The sequence below is a fragment of the Monodon monoceros genome, unplaced genomic scaffold, assembly GCF_005190385.1.
Source record: "Monodon monoceros isolate NGI ecotype Baffin Bay Population unplaced genomic scaffold, NGI_Narwhal_1 Super_Scaffold_7, whole genome shotgun sequence".
NCBI lineage: Eukaryota > Metazoa > Chordata > Mammalia > Artiodactyla > Monodontidae > Monodon > Monodon monoceros.
Genome location: NW_021703784.1, coordinates 85121642 through 85135857, shown reverse-complemented (window position 1 = coordinate 85135857; position 14216 = coordinate 85121642). Strand labels below are relative to the sequence as shown.

Here is a 14216-nt window from a genome sequence, read left to right as displayed (position 1 = left end):
GGAGGCAGGACTTTGGGTTAAGAGGATGCTCTTGAGCTCAGTTCCTGCCCACCCCAAGGTTTGTTTTGTTTTGTTTTGTTTTAATTAAATGGGAATAATAATCATACCTACTCTACAGCGCTTTTGTGAAGACTAAGTGATATAATGTACCTAAAAGCACTTCGCACTGTTACGGCAAATAGGAAGGACTGGATAATGCTGGCTTTGGTTACTAACGGGAAGCAAAGTAGAAAGCTCTCTGCATTCATTGCTTCATCTACTGTAAAGGGGTTGGTGTGACTGTGAATGTTATTATCCTCCCTTTATCAACGAGGGAATCAGCTCATCGAGGTGAAGTCCCTGCTAGTAAATGACCTCGTCAGGACTTGGGCCCAGATTTCTCTACCACACAGGACTCTCTGCGAGGGACTTGGCATTCTGTGATTTTAGCTCCATTTGGAAAATACTGGAACTGAAGTAGAGATGAGAAATCTTACTTCTCCCCGCCATCCCCCCACAGTGAAACGCTAGGGAAGTCAAGAAAAAAACCCCAGGCTCCTCTCCGTCTGCCATCTCCTGGAAGCTGAGCTACCTACTGTCAAAATGGCAGTTCTTTACCTGTTTGGAGCCATAACCATTCAGAATCTGATGGAAGCCGTGGATCCCTTCTGTAGGAAATGAACACTCGATTTTTCACATTCAAGGACAAGTATTCATGGACCCTGGAGACCTGCCCACTATCTCCAGGTCAAGGGCCCCTGGTCTCACCCTCAGGTTGAGTTTAGCCTTGTCATGAATTCATCCCCCTCACTTTTCCTTCCACTCTCTGTGACGCACAGATGGAGATCTCCAAAAGCCCATTCGCTGGGCTTCCCATGGGATTCCATAAGAAACTGACGAAGCAGGAAGCCTGCATAGGTGTCTGGACGGTTGAACATTCCTTTAGCCAGATCCACGTGAACAGAATCATCTGGTTGCATGACACATAGAGGGCATTCAAGAAATAACACTGATAAATGTTTGCTACCCTTCACCTCATGCGCTCGTTTAGGTGAGTGGTTTTCCTACTATTGGCAAGGATGGATGGTTTGTAGATACCATGTGAGTGGGTTGGCTTGACCCTATCTCAGAGAAAACCTAGCTTCTACCTCAGATGAAGTCCCTTCATTCAGGGTTTGTCTGGTCTCCCAGTAGTACTTTATGTAATGAGCAGCTGTCTGCAAACGTCCTTCCTGAGGGTGAGGCAAGGTTTGGGTGTCCAACCCCATTCACAGAAGGGCGGTGAGAGGTCTCAGTGGTGGCTGTCCAGCACTGTCCACCCACCCAGGCACAGGGGCGAGTGGATGGCTCAATCCTGACCGACGTCCGTGTCCCACAGAGATTGTCCCATGGTTGTACCTGACTCAGACTGGGCCAAACTGATCTTTCCCTAGGACTGTTCTGCCGGAATCGGCAGCGAAGACAGCCTCCTGCCTCTCGGCTCTGATAGTGAAGCCGGGGATGCTCGGGCCCACCTTCCTCACACGAAAGCCCATCTGCAGTAGGAGAGGCTAGCCCGGAGCGAAGCAGAACCCAGAGGCTGGGAAGAGGGTAAGAAAATCCAGTGTGGCTGATGCCAGTCCCAAATCTCCTCCTAGTGTATCCGTCAGGAGGGGTCAGGTTTGAGTTAGAATGGACTGGGATTTATTTTTATCAGGAATGATAAGACATGCAGGCACAAAAATGATGATCATAAAGAAGTTTCTACTCACATATCCGTAGAAGCAGGAGGCATGGAACACTGCAAGAGTGCCACATGGAGGGGGACCGGGGTCGGTCAGGAGGCGCGGAGGGCCAGGGAATAGCATGGCCCAGAGCCTTTCTTGGGGTTTTCGCAGGAAGGAATGGGCGAGGCAGAGTGGGTACGCTGAGTAAGCATAGGGTTGACTAGTTTGGATAATTTTGGCGGGTCTGGGCTACAGGTGTGGCCCCTAGCTGTCCAGTACCTGGTCCTGGGATGATTGAGGGCAGGGAGAATACTGGTTTGGGTGTGTGTTTGATAGAAGACATAGTTGGGGCTGTGGCTGTAGATTGGTTGGTTTGTGTACCAAAGGTGTGTTCTCACAGGAGCTGTTTGCTATCTCTAGGAATTAGCTAGCCCTAGGAGGTCAGTCTCTTCAGGGTCAAGGCCCCAAATGCCTAAGCATCAAGAATACAGAAAATAAGAAAATATAGTCAATGCAAGGTTATACTATAGTAACAAACGATCCCAAGATTGCAGTGGTTTTTACACAACTAAAGTTTATTATTGCTACAACAGTCAGTGCAGGTTGGGGACAAAGGGACAAGTGCTCTGCTCACCATACTTACTAAGGGACCAAGGACAGGGAAACTTCATCTCAACACACGCCTCCCCTGTCACCGAGGCAGGATGAGAGAATATGGCGGATCACAGGCTTGTACTTGAAGTTCTGCCCAGAAGGGACAATCCGGTCACGTGGTCACACCTGGCTTTAAAGAGGGCAGAGAACGTCAGTCCTTCCGTGTACCATGAAGGAAGAGAAATGGGATGTTTGCGATCAGCTGTTATAACTACTGTCCCCTGACATCTGAACCGAAGACTTCTTTTTGTCTAAACTCATCTGTACTTATAAACAAAAGAATTGTGAGTAACAACACACATGCCGTCTTGGCACCTTTTCTCACAATAAACCTCATCACCTGTGTGGCACTAGAAAGGTGTGAAACATTTTCCCAAATACCTTACCGCCTGTTCACCTTACCCTCCTGAAGTTGGTGGAGCCTCGTTCCCCGAGGATCTGTGCATTTTCCTGAGAAGGTGTCAGCTCCTGAGGACACGGCCAGGGCTGAGTTAGAACTCCAGTCTGGGTCTTTCAACTCAAAGGCTTATGCTCTCTCCATTCCTGCCTTGATCTTGGAAAAAGAAAACTTGGGTTCTTCACAGATAGCAGAACTTTACCCTTAATCCAGTGACATTCAGCTCCCTCCCTCATCAGTCCTGCCTTCCTACTTCCTGCTTCTGGTGATTTTCAGGTCCAAAGGCAGTGACCTGAGGACCAGACATTTGGGTCTTTCCCACACACGCCGGTTCTCTAAACACACACGGTGGGCACCATGTCTAATGGTTGTTTGTTAGTCAAGCTCTGTGCTCTGGTATTTACAGATATCCAGGAAGTGAGTCCAGTGTGGTACAGAGGGCTTTTCGTTATTTTGTTCAGTCAAGTGAGATGTTATCAGAAGTGAGAGAGGGTTTTTATTGCATTTTTAAAATATTTTCATCTAGAAACCATTGGCTACCTGGCATTTTGAAAGTTTTCCAGTGGTTGGACATTTACAAGAACTATTTTGGACCTGTACCCACTAACTTCTAAATACTGATCATTCTTAAACATTCTCTCACCTGCATGATGCTGACTTTTGTACAAGTTCTTTCTTTCTTTAGAGCCCACGTTTCTGTGGTTTAGTTGTCCTTTTTACAACTAAGAAAGAAGATTTCTTAGTAGCATTTCCTGGTTGGTACCAGAGGACCCTAACCTCTGAGGGGAGAGAACCATTCTTCATTTGAGGAAATGTTAAGAGCTCTGGGGAGCTGAGCTTCTACTAGCCCTGGGCTCTTGGGAAAGACTCTGATGGGCTTTTCCTACCCCATCTGTAAGTGGAGATAAGATAACTACTTAGGTAATGCATCTCATAGATTTATAGTAAACTACAAAGCAGACCCCTAGGCTGAAGAATGGGACTCTCTTGGCTATTGGTTTCAGTGCTGCATTAGCCATGTGACCTTAGACACATACCACACAGTGAAACACAATCCTGTCCCAACAGGTTAAATCATAAATGAATTCAGAGATGCTATGGAATATCAGAGGGCTCTGGGGTCAGTATAAATGTACACTGGATCCACAGCTCAGGAGATGGCCTCTGGTTAGGATTTCAGGAACTCTGATAAAAATCCTACTCCAAAAAAAAAAAAAAAAAAAAAATCCTACTCCAGGCAGGAGATGCCCCAGGAAATGTTCATTTGTGTCCCACCTTCCACAGACTCACACAGGATTTGACCTGTTATTAGTAAATGACGGTTGAATTATATCGCATTGATCAGAATGGCAGACTCGCGTAATTAACGTTGATTTGAATTGCTCTTCCTAAACCTACCTCAGCAGTGCCCCCTTTCACCCCAGCTCAGTTCATTCAAATCCCTGCAGAGGGACCTGTGGCAGCTGGGCTCCAACTCACCAACTGGGACCATTCTCCCCTGTTGCCACCACGCTTTCTGGCCTTGGCTGACTTCAGATCTGTGGGTGTGGGGAGGCCGCAGAGCAGTCTCCCAACCAGGCTAGTTTGGCTTGCGTAGGAGGAGGAAGGGATAGGAGCCCTGGCGGGAGGGTGGGAGGGAGTGCGCTGGCGGGGTAAGAGCGGAGGGCAGAGCTCAGCGCCTGTCACTATTAACAGAGTTCAGGGACCAGCGTTTCCAAGGGAAGGTGCTGAGTTCTCTCCAGCTGCTGGAGGGGGCAGAAAAGGAGAGACAAGCCCTGGGCCTGAGCAGGTTGGCAGCACAAACATCAAGGCCTTGCTGCGCCCTCTCTCCAGAATGTCCTCCTTTATCCCGGCTTAGCACCTATTCATCCCTCTGGCTTCAGGAGCAGGGCCTAACGGGGCCCTAGCTAGTCAACTTAACCACCTGTCTTCTCTGCCTGTATTCCCCCCATCATTGCTCTTACCGCACTGCATCTTAACCGTCTAGGTATTTGCCTCTGACCCCGCCCCCACGCGCTGTTCACACTGTGTCCCCATCACCTAAGTGCACAGGTAATAGGCAGCTCCTATTGGCACTGAGTTTCCCGCCACCAGCCGAAATGGGGGGTTCTGTTCGCAGGGTTACTCCTATGGAAGAGCTCGCTTGTCACTTGTTATACCCCCTTTGTTGACCCAAGATTCTTCTTAGGTCCAAAAGACACACCGCAGGGAAGTTTCCGCCTACGCCGCACCTGCGCGCAGCTGGAGCTTCCCCAATATTCCCAGCAGATGGCGCAGTTGCCCTCCTTATCGCCCCACCCGGGCTAACATGGGAAACAAAGACCGGCAAAGAATGGGGAAGGTGGGGTAGTGGGCAGGCCTCTCCTAGAACCCCGGCGAGGGGAGAAGCTTCCTGCACGGGAAGCCCGCAGGCCCAGGCCCCCTCCCCTACAGAACCCGCCCCCTCAGGCCCAGAGCAACAAGTGAGAGAGAAGGAGGGAGATGGCGGCAGGACAGGCCCGCCCAGGGAGCCCATTCAACACTGTTCCCGGGGCCGAGGTCGGAAGCACCCACTGCCTTCTCATCGCTTCCAGCTTCCACCTCAGGCCGGTGGGTGCCAGAAATCCCAGCCCTGGTGCTGGAAGATGCTACTCTTCCCAATAAGGTTTTGTTAGTGGCAACGCCCACAAGGCCTTGTACTGCATAACTTTCTAGCTAAATCCGTGGGCAGGTGGTGGAGCCTGGATTGAAATTCAGGTCAGCTTGGAGGCAAGTCTCAGTTTCTTCCTCTCCAAAAAGGAGAGATTAAGTTTAATTTTTCCTGACAATGCAGCTTGGAGGGGATTAATTATACATGAGGGTGGCTGAGAAATGGAAGCCGCCCAATCGGTGATGGATAAACTTCCAACACGTTCAGATGCCTCTGCGGGGGCGGGGCCTTCCGCAGGCTGGAGACGACTCCACCCTCTCCTGGGAGCGGGTGGGTGTGGCCAGTGGGGCGGCCAGGGGCCTCCTGATGCTTCCCCGCCTCCAGCCTCTCCGTCCTCCTCTCCTGGCCTCCCTGCTTGCCTCCTCCTTGCTGAAGGTGTCTTCTAAGTGGAAATCTAACGCCGTCCCTCACTTAAAATACTGCAGTGCTCTCTGTACTCTTGGCATAAAGGCCAAACTCAGAAAAATGTCATTCGGTGTTCTTTACAATCTGATTCCTCCCTACAGTTCAGGCTCAGGAAACAAGACTAAGGAAATGGACTTCAATCAGAATAAACAGCGTGAGGTCCAGGGGCTGAAGGGAGTGGGCGCTGGGTGATGACTCCAGACAACTCTGGGCACCAGGAAGGGAAGTGAGGACAGGGTGAGGAAGAAAGACACGAGAGGCCTTGGTGGCCAGCATTGTCCAGGCCTTGTTCTGTCTTTTCTCAAGGACAGAGACTGGTTGCCCAGCACCCGGGACACTGCCTGTCATCAGAGATGCTCAGTCAGTGTTTGTTGAATGCGTGCAGGCATGAATGAACGAGTGAATGAATGAATGCATGCATGGCAGGGCCCAGGGTCGACTGATTGACACTTCCTGTGTCCTACAGCCACTATTTTTTGCCTGTAAGGGGCTATACCTCCTTCTCCCCCACCTGCCGGGCTAGCCCCCCTCCCTGCTGCCTTAGCTGGCCTTCAAGGCCGGAAGAGGCAGTGCTGGAGGACAATGAGGCCAAGGAGAAGAGAGCTGGTTTCAGCCGTGCAGCCTGGGCCTGCTCTGCCCGTGGCCTCTCTCAGTGTTCCGTCCTGAACCTCACAGGAAGGTTCACCCTCCTTTTCCCCCGTGAACCCCTTAGTCAGCCAGGGGCATGGGTGTGGCTGCCCAGCCATCTGTTTCTGGACAGCCTTGTCCCTGCACAGATACTGCATGTCCTGTGCTCCCCCTTCCATGGCGCACAGCAGGCTGCGGAAGGTGTCGCATTGCCGCAGCCTCTTCCTGGTCTCTCGTGACCCCATTTTCCACATCACTGGCCTTCCTCCTCTCCATATGGTAGTTTCACTTCAACGTTCTCCCAAAGGAACGCCTCCCTCTGGTCGGCCTGCTCAGCCACCTGGCAGACAGAAACCCAGAGCGTTTGGGGAAGCAGAACGCTCTTCCGTTTGTCGGCTTGTTCAGCAGGGACGTGGGTTTTCCCACCATCCCCATGGCCACCGCTCTAGGTCCCCTCGTCATCAGGCTTGAACTGGGCTCCCCGCCCTGGACTTGTCTTTCCCTAATCTGGCCTTCACAATTCATTCCAGAAAGTAAATCCCATCTTGTTTTACCCTCCAAACCCGATCCCGCTTTTCCCAGGCTTCTCCATCTCAGCAAATACCAGCTCCAACCAGAAATGTGGGGGACATCACTGTCTCCTCCCTCTCCCCCCATTCAACCCACTCGCAAGTCCTGTTGGTTCTACCTCTGAAACGTATTCACATTGATCCATATCTCTTCATCTCTGCATTCACGGTACCGTCATTTCTCAGTAGCTCCTAAGCATGGTGACATCTGTCAGTTTGCCTCCTGATCTCATGTCACTTTCTTCATCACACCAACCATCAGTTCCAGGGGTCCTCGAAGCTCTTTCCTGCCACAGGGCCTTTGCATGTACTGCTCCCCTGCTCCCACCCCTACCCCTGCCTGGAACACTCTTTCCCCTGGTTTTCACAAGACGGGCTCCTTCTCATCTTTTAGGGCTCAGCAAGAAAGTCACTTCCTTAGAGGGGCTTTCTCAGGCTTCTCTCTAAAGAGGATTCCTCCTTTTATTCTCAGTCCCAGAATCCTGTTTATTTCCTTCCCACTCCCCAATATAAAGTTTTATTTGATGAATTTAGGTGCATACTTATTTAATTTGTCACTGTCTTTCTCCCCACTAGAAAGTACTGTGAGGGTGAGAAGCTTGTCTGTCTCGTTCAGCACTATATCCCGAGAGCCCAGCACAGGCCTGCACAGAGTATATGCTCAATAAATATTTGTTAAATGAATGTAATAAACACATTAAAGATCCATTGTGTTACTGCCTTACTTTGGCCTGTCAATGCTTCTCCACTGCCCTCAGGATACGTGCCAAACTCCCTGGGCTCCGTTACAGTTTCCTTACCATCTCACTTAAGCTCACCTGTCCTGGCTTCCTCGTCAGGCCTATGGGGAATGAAGATGGAAACGGTTAAACCAGGAGGTGTGCCATGTTGCAGACAAAGCACTGGCCTGGGAGTGAAAATGATCTTCATGATCCTAGGCACTGCTTCAATTCTATGATGTCTAATTTTTTTCTTTTTTAACCATAATAAGGATTAAACTCTGGACCAAGAAACCAAAGGTACAACTTGAGATCGGCAGAGACCGCTGTCTCGCTGTCTCTCGTGGCTGGGAAGGGATATGCAGATGGCCGACTCCCCAGTGCTGTCTCAGGCCAGGCAGCAAGAGAATTCTCAAGTCCTGGAAGTCAGCAGATCTGGGAGCAGGGGCCACATCCACTACTTCCCACTCCATCCCCAGCGCTTAGCACGGTACTTGGCACATCGTATGTCCTGGGTGACAAGTTGAGTGAAGGCATGTGCATGGGGACCAGAGAGCCTGTCCCACTCATGTCATAACTAAGATGCAGCAAGACTGCAAAAAAGCCCCCAGGGGTCATGGTCCCTATGAATGAGAAGCCTCTCTGGAGGGCAGGGAGGGGCTCTCTGGCCCACTTCCCCACCTTCCCTGCCCCATTAGAGACCTTGACCGAGCCTCAGGCCCCTGGTGAAGGTCTCCTTCTGGCCCAGCCTCTGCTCTGCTCCCCACCCTGCAACACTTATCGGGCAGATTAAACTTAGCTCTGTTGGCCGCTGGCAAAGTGGCTCTGAGCCAAGGTGTCTTGCTCTAGCTTCCAAGCCCGGCACCAGGCAGCTGTCAGGACTGAGGACGGCGTTTCTGAGTCTCCAGCTCAGCCCCCGAAGAAAACATTTCCTACGTGCCCAGTGTGTGGCTCTGGGTGTGGGCCTCCAGGCTCAGCCCTTACCATGGGTGTAAGTCCAGCGTCTGTGGTGGGAGCGGGGTGGGGGGAGGGAGTGGCATTTTGAGCAGGAGCTGGCGGTTTCTAGGTGCTTTTCCACGACACAGCCCTTCCGAGCAGCATGAACTTCTCCATAGCAAACTCAGAAACTGTTTTGTGTTTCTCATCAACCCATGGATCCACCGAGAGGACGGAGTGACCCCACTTCAATGCTGGCCATCTGACATTGCCACATAAAGCCTCTGGCTGGCATGTGCACGAAGCCGTCCTCAGGTCAGGAGACAGACTCCGAGATGTGAAATAACCCACTGGAGGTCACAGGCTAAGTGTCTTCTGGCCGCAAGTCGAGTGGTTTTCCATTTCCGGAAAAATTAAGGGGCAGGAATTTACAGTGTGACGAAGGATCATCCCGGGAGAATAGAAGTCAAAATCAAGGAGAAGATGTCCCCTGGGGGGTGGGAGTGAGGGTGCCAGTGATCTGAAGCTCCGAGCTCCAGGCTGCCTGTCCTGTCCCAGATGGACCCGAGGGTGAGACGGACCTGTGTAATTAGGAGCAGCTGGGAAGAGAGGATGGAAGCAAAGACGAACTCCGGGGCTGGGGCTGGGGCTGGGGCTGGGGACCAATATCAAAAGGGCTAGCTCCTGGAATCCGTGTTATTCCAGGCAACAGAGGGAAGGTTGGGGATGGGAGGAAAGTGGGAGGGGCGGGAGATGTGCTGACTTTGCGGGGATGTTCTTTGGCTCCGGGGGAGGTTTTAAACCGGTGCTTTACGTTGAGGTGCCTTTGTGGGTTTCTCAGAAGCCTCCACCTGAGGTTCCTGTCACATAGGCGCGTGTCTCCTCCAGTAGCCGCCAGCACTCCTGCCTGCTGGCATCTCACATACCGTTGTCTGAGTGAGTGAGTGAACGGACGTGTGTCTGGAGGGGAGGGCTCAGTCGGGGGCCTGCTGCCCCAGGGAGAACCGAGTCTCAGGTGGTCAGCATCAGTCACCGAGACCCTTCCTTTTCTCGTCCTCTCCTCCAACACAGTGGCCCCCAGGGATGCTCCCCAGTGCGTCCATGTGGTCCTCAGCAGCCCCCCTGCTGCTCCCGCCTGCAGGAGGCCAAGCCCGGCCCACTGGTGGAGGGTGGTGAGGACAGGTTGGCAAGTAAGATGTTCCCAGGGGACCCGCACTTCCTTCAGGCATCCTCTGGGAACCGGGTCCCTCCGGACTTTGCTGCAGGTGGAAAGATCCCACGGGATCTCTGTGCTCCGTCCAGACCAGGAGCTGAAGCCGCATGCATAACCCTCCCCAGGGCTGAGGCTGTCAGGGCCCAGAGGCTACCATGGCACAGAACTCTGGATCCCATGACACACATGTCCTGGCCTAATCCAAGGCTCTCCTCTTTTCTAACCTCCCAAAGCTGCTTGCTTCCAAGCTCTGCACCAATGAGAGGGCCACTCGTCCATAAGGAAGGCGGGACATCGGCTGCCCAATCCTCCCTGCCGCTGAGTTCCAGAATGCTGGGGATGGGACTGTAGCCAGGGACCCTCCCCAACCCTTTTCTTTTCTGGACAGTGCAGGACCTGCCTCAATCAGCCTTCCTTTCCTCAGGGCGCTACCTGTGCCATCATCAGGCCAGGGGCCGTTGAGGTCCATGCCCTGGGCGTCATAAGGAGAGAGAGGCTCCCTTCTCCATAGCTCTGGGGGCTCCAACTGCTTGCTTAGCTTGGTGGCAATGAGGGGTGCAGCACGACCCAGAGGCAGACCCTGTGCAGGCAGACAGCCCCCTGGACTCAGCCCCAAACCTCAAAACCTAAGTGCCTTGTCCTTCTCCTCAGCCCCCCACCAGTAACACAGCAAGTTCTCTGTCCCAGAGTCACAACACGGCTCCAAGCTGCTCAATCCCGTCAGTCCCACTGTGGACACGAGTTCGGGAGAAGAACACCTCTCACAGGGGACTCCAGGCGTCCCCCTAACCCGCCTCCCTGCTTCTACTGTTGCCCCTGAAGTCCATTCTTTACCTGGTAGCCAAGTCATCACTTTAAACCCATCAGGGGTCATCATTCCTGTACTAAAATCTGCCATGGGGCTCGGGGTTCGTCACAACGACAGCAGACCTTGTCCCAGCCTTGAGGGCCAAGCCCCCTCTCTGGAGGGCTCCCTGGCCTGAGTTCCCTCCGCTCCAGCCGTGCTGACCCCCCAGGTCTTCCTCAACCATGTTGAACTTTTTCTGCATTTTTGCACCAGCTCTTCCCTCTCCCCAGAATGCTCTCCCCCTAGATCCACGCGTGGCTGCTCAGGGCTCAGCCGAAACGTGAGCTGCTCTGAGAGGCCTCCTGGACAGCCCAGTGCAAGGCAGTGTTCTTTCCGTCCTATGTCACACTTGCTGAAATGATCTTTTTGGGTGTTGTCTGTCTCCTCCCCCAGAAGCTACCCTACAGGAAAGCCTGAACCTTTGTCATTTTCACTGCTGTGTCCCACCTTCTAGAACTTGAACTCCCTTCTCTGCAGAGTTCCACGGGAGTGTTTCTTGGTCACATTCCTGAATGCTTTCAACAAACACCTTCGTAGGCAGGAGGTCCAGCAACCCCTTAGCTTCTGATACTTGACTAAGACTCACGAATTAGAGCGCAGTTCCGGTCTCAGAGGGTGGAGAATCCTCCGCTGATCGGTTCCTCTTGCCTTTGATGTGGAGCCCTTTGATTTCCTCTACCTTCCCGCTCCCCGCCTCGCTCCATCTGCCTCCACGCCAGGCCCCTCAGCCCCAGTCTCACCTCCCTTGCCACTCACCCATCAAAGGAAGGCAAGATCTGCTCAGGAACCCCTGAGCTTGTCTGAACTGAGCAAAAGGAACTAGGGAAGGGAGACAAAGATGGAGAGCAGCATGGGGGTGGGGGGAGAGAACAAAGTCAGCCTAGGCGCGTGCCAGGGGGCTCTGAGGGTACCCACCTGGCTCAGGGACTCACAGCATCATGGACACAGTCTCCGTCAAGCTTACCCCTGTGTGACCACACTCTCAATCGAGCTAGAGAGTCTGGGGGAAAGTCCTGGAAGGAAAGTGACATTTAACACTAGCTCTACCTTGGAATTGTTGAGTCAGGGGCCACACATCTCTTTATTTCCTTGTTTCTTTATCTCGTCCTTAACGTTACTCCATCCCTGGAGGATTTGAGAAGGAAGAATAATAGTAGCATTTTTGAGCGTTTACTACGAGCCAGCCACTATTCTGAGCCTTTTAGATGCTTAGAATGTTGAATTCACACATTAAATATTCTAAGAACCTTGTGCAATAAGAACTATTATTCTTTCCATTTGTAACAGATGAGAAAACTGGGATCCAGGAAAGTTAAGTAACTCACCCAAGGTCACACAACCAGTAAAAATGAGAACCGGAATTCGCTCCAGGCAGCCTCATTCCAGACTTTCTGTTCTTTACAACCACCAGGTCTCTTAAGCAAGATGAACAAGCCATGTTAAATGTGACACCCCCATTTAAGAATTCGTTATTTATCACCCCTTCCTCCCTGGCTCCCAGCATCTCTCCATGTCTCTGACAGTATTTCTCTTTTTTTTAAGATGTTTTTTTTTTGATGTAGACCATTTTTTAAAAGTCTTTATTGAATTTGTTACAATATTGCTTCCGTTTTATGTTTTGGTTTTCTGGTCTCGAGGCATGTGGGATCTTAGCTCCCAACCAGGCATCAAACCCTCACCCCCTGCACTGGAAGGTGAAGGCTTAACCACTGGACCACCAGGGAAGTCCCAATCTGATGGTATTTCTACCTCAGGGATACCAAGGGACCCAGTGCCCAGCACACAGCCACACACATGGGTATTCAGGTAGATTCCACGCAGGAGAGCCTCTGAGGAATGAGTGAAGAATAGTAAGATGGCGGAGGAGCTGCAGCTAAGCTAGAGCTTATTGGTCATTCTATTAGTAATAAAAATAGCTAACATTTGTCGAGTGCTGATCACATGTCAGCCATCATTTGATGCCGCCCCACCTGGCATGTGGCCCCCACTGATCCTTACCTCCTGATATTCTTACCCTGTTGAGTTCCCGCCTACGTTGATTCAGGGCTGACCTGTGTGACCAGGAAATTTATATGATGGAAGTGACAGTGGGTGAAGGCATCACAGCTTCCTCTTTGGTGTCTTGGATCACTGTGTGGAAAGGAGCTGAGGCTTCTGGACAACAGCCACATGACTGCACTCTCTTGGAAATGGATCCTCCAGCCTAGAGCCTTCAGATGATGCAGTGCTGGCCAACATCTGACTGTACCCTCATGAGACACCTTGGGTGGGGACTGCCCGATGGAACACCCCTGAATTCCTGACTCATGGAAACTATAAGAGATAATAAAAAGTTCCTGTTTTATGCAACTGAGTTTTGGGATAATTTGTTATGCAGCAATAGATGGCTAATACATTAACTCATCCAATCATCGCAACAACTCCACAGATACTGAAATTACCTCACCCCAGTGTTCAGGGCAGCACTATTTACAATAGCCAGGACATGGAAGTAACCTAAATGTCCATCAAAAGATGAACAGGTAAAGAAGATGTGGTACATATATACCATGGAATATTACTCAGCCATAAAAAAGAGCAAACTAATGCCATTTGCAGCAACACGGATGGACCTAGAGATTGTCGTACTGAGTGAAGTAAGTCAGAGAAAGACAAATATCATATGAGATCACTTATATGTGGAATCTAAAAAAAGGGCACAAATGAACTTATCTACAAAACAGAAATAGAGTTACAGGTGTAGAAAACAGACTTATGGTTATTGGGGGTAAGTGGGGAGAGGGATAACCTGGAAGATTGGGATTGACATACACACACTACTGCATATAAAATAGATAACTAATAGGAACCTGCTGTCTACTCAATACTCTGTAGTGACCTACATGGGAAAAGAATCTAATAAAGAGTGGATATATGTATATGTATAACAGATTCACTTTGCTGTATACCTGAAACTAACACAACATTGTAAATCAACTCTACTCCAACAAAAATTAAATAAATATATAAATCACCTGAAGTTACACAGCTAGAAGGAGGTAAAGGCGGGGCTTCAGCCCGGGCACCCACCTCCATCTCCCACAGTCTGCCTGCTAGATGGTCACTTGATGGTGTCTTTATTGTGTAAAATTTTCTGGGAGATGTTGAGCAGACTACAAAGCCAGGCTCCCCAAACTTGGCCATTCTTCAATATCACCTTATTAAAAGTAAAGACTCCCGGGGCTCTTCCTTAAATATTTTGACTCACTAGGTCCAGAATGGGACCTTCAGGCGACTTAACACCTGAATATCTCATGACTCACTAATCTTCCCAGAACTTTTCAGTATATAGTGATGGTTATCCCATTTGGCTAGTCAGGGGAGGCTGCATTACACTGCAGTAACTAGAAATCTCAGTGGCTTTAACCCACCGAGGTTCATCTCTCCCTCCGATCTCAGGTTGATACTGGCTAGGTGGTCCTCCTCCATCTTGCGC

The 14216-nt window shown here is 50.9% G+C and overlaps 1 long non-coding RNA gene across 1 annotated transcript; it reads left to right on the top strand.

Annotated features, from left to right (window-relative positions):
• Positions 1-8: 8 nt before the first annotated feature.
• Positions 9-3329, top strand: LOC114887328. The gene is made up of 3 exons (XR_003791531.1): positions 9-1030; positions 1413-1569; positions 2389-3329. It is a non-coding gene; the product is annotated as an uncharacterized LOC114887328 (long non-coding RNA).
• The last annotated feature ends 10887 nt before the right edge of the window (positions 3330-14216 follow it).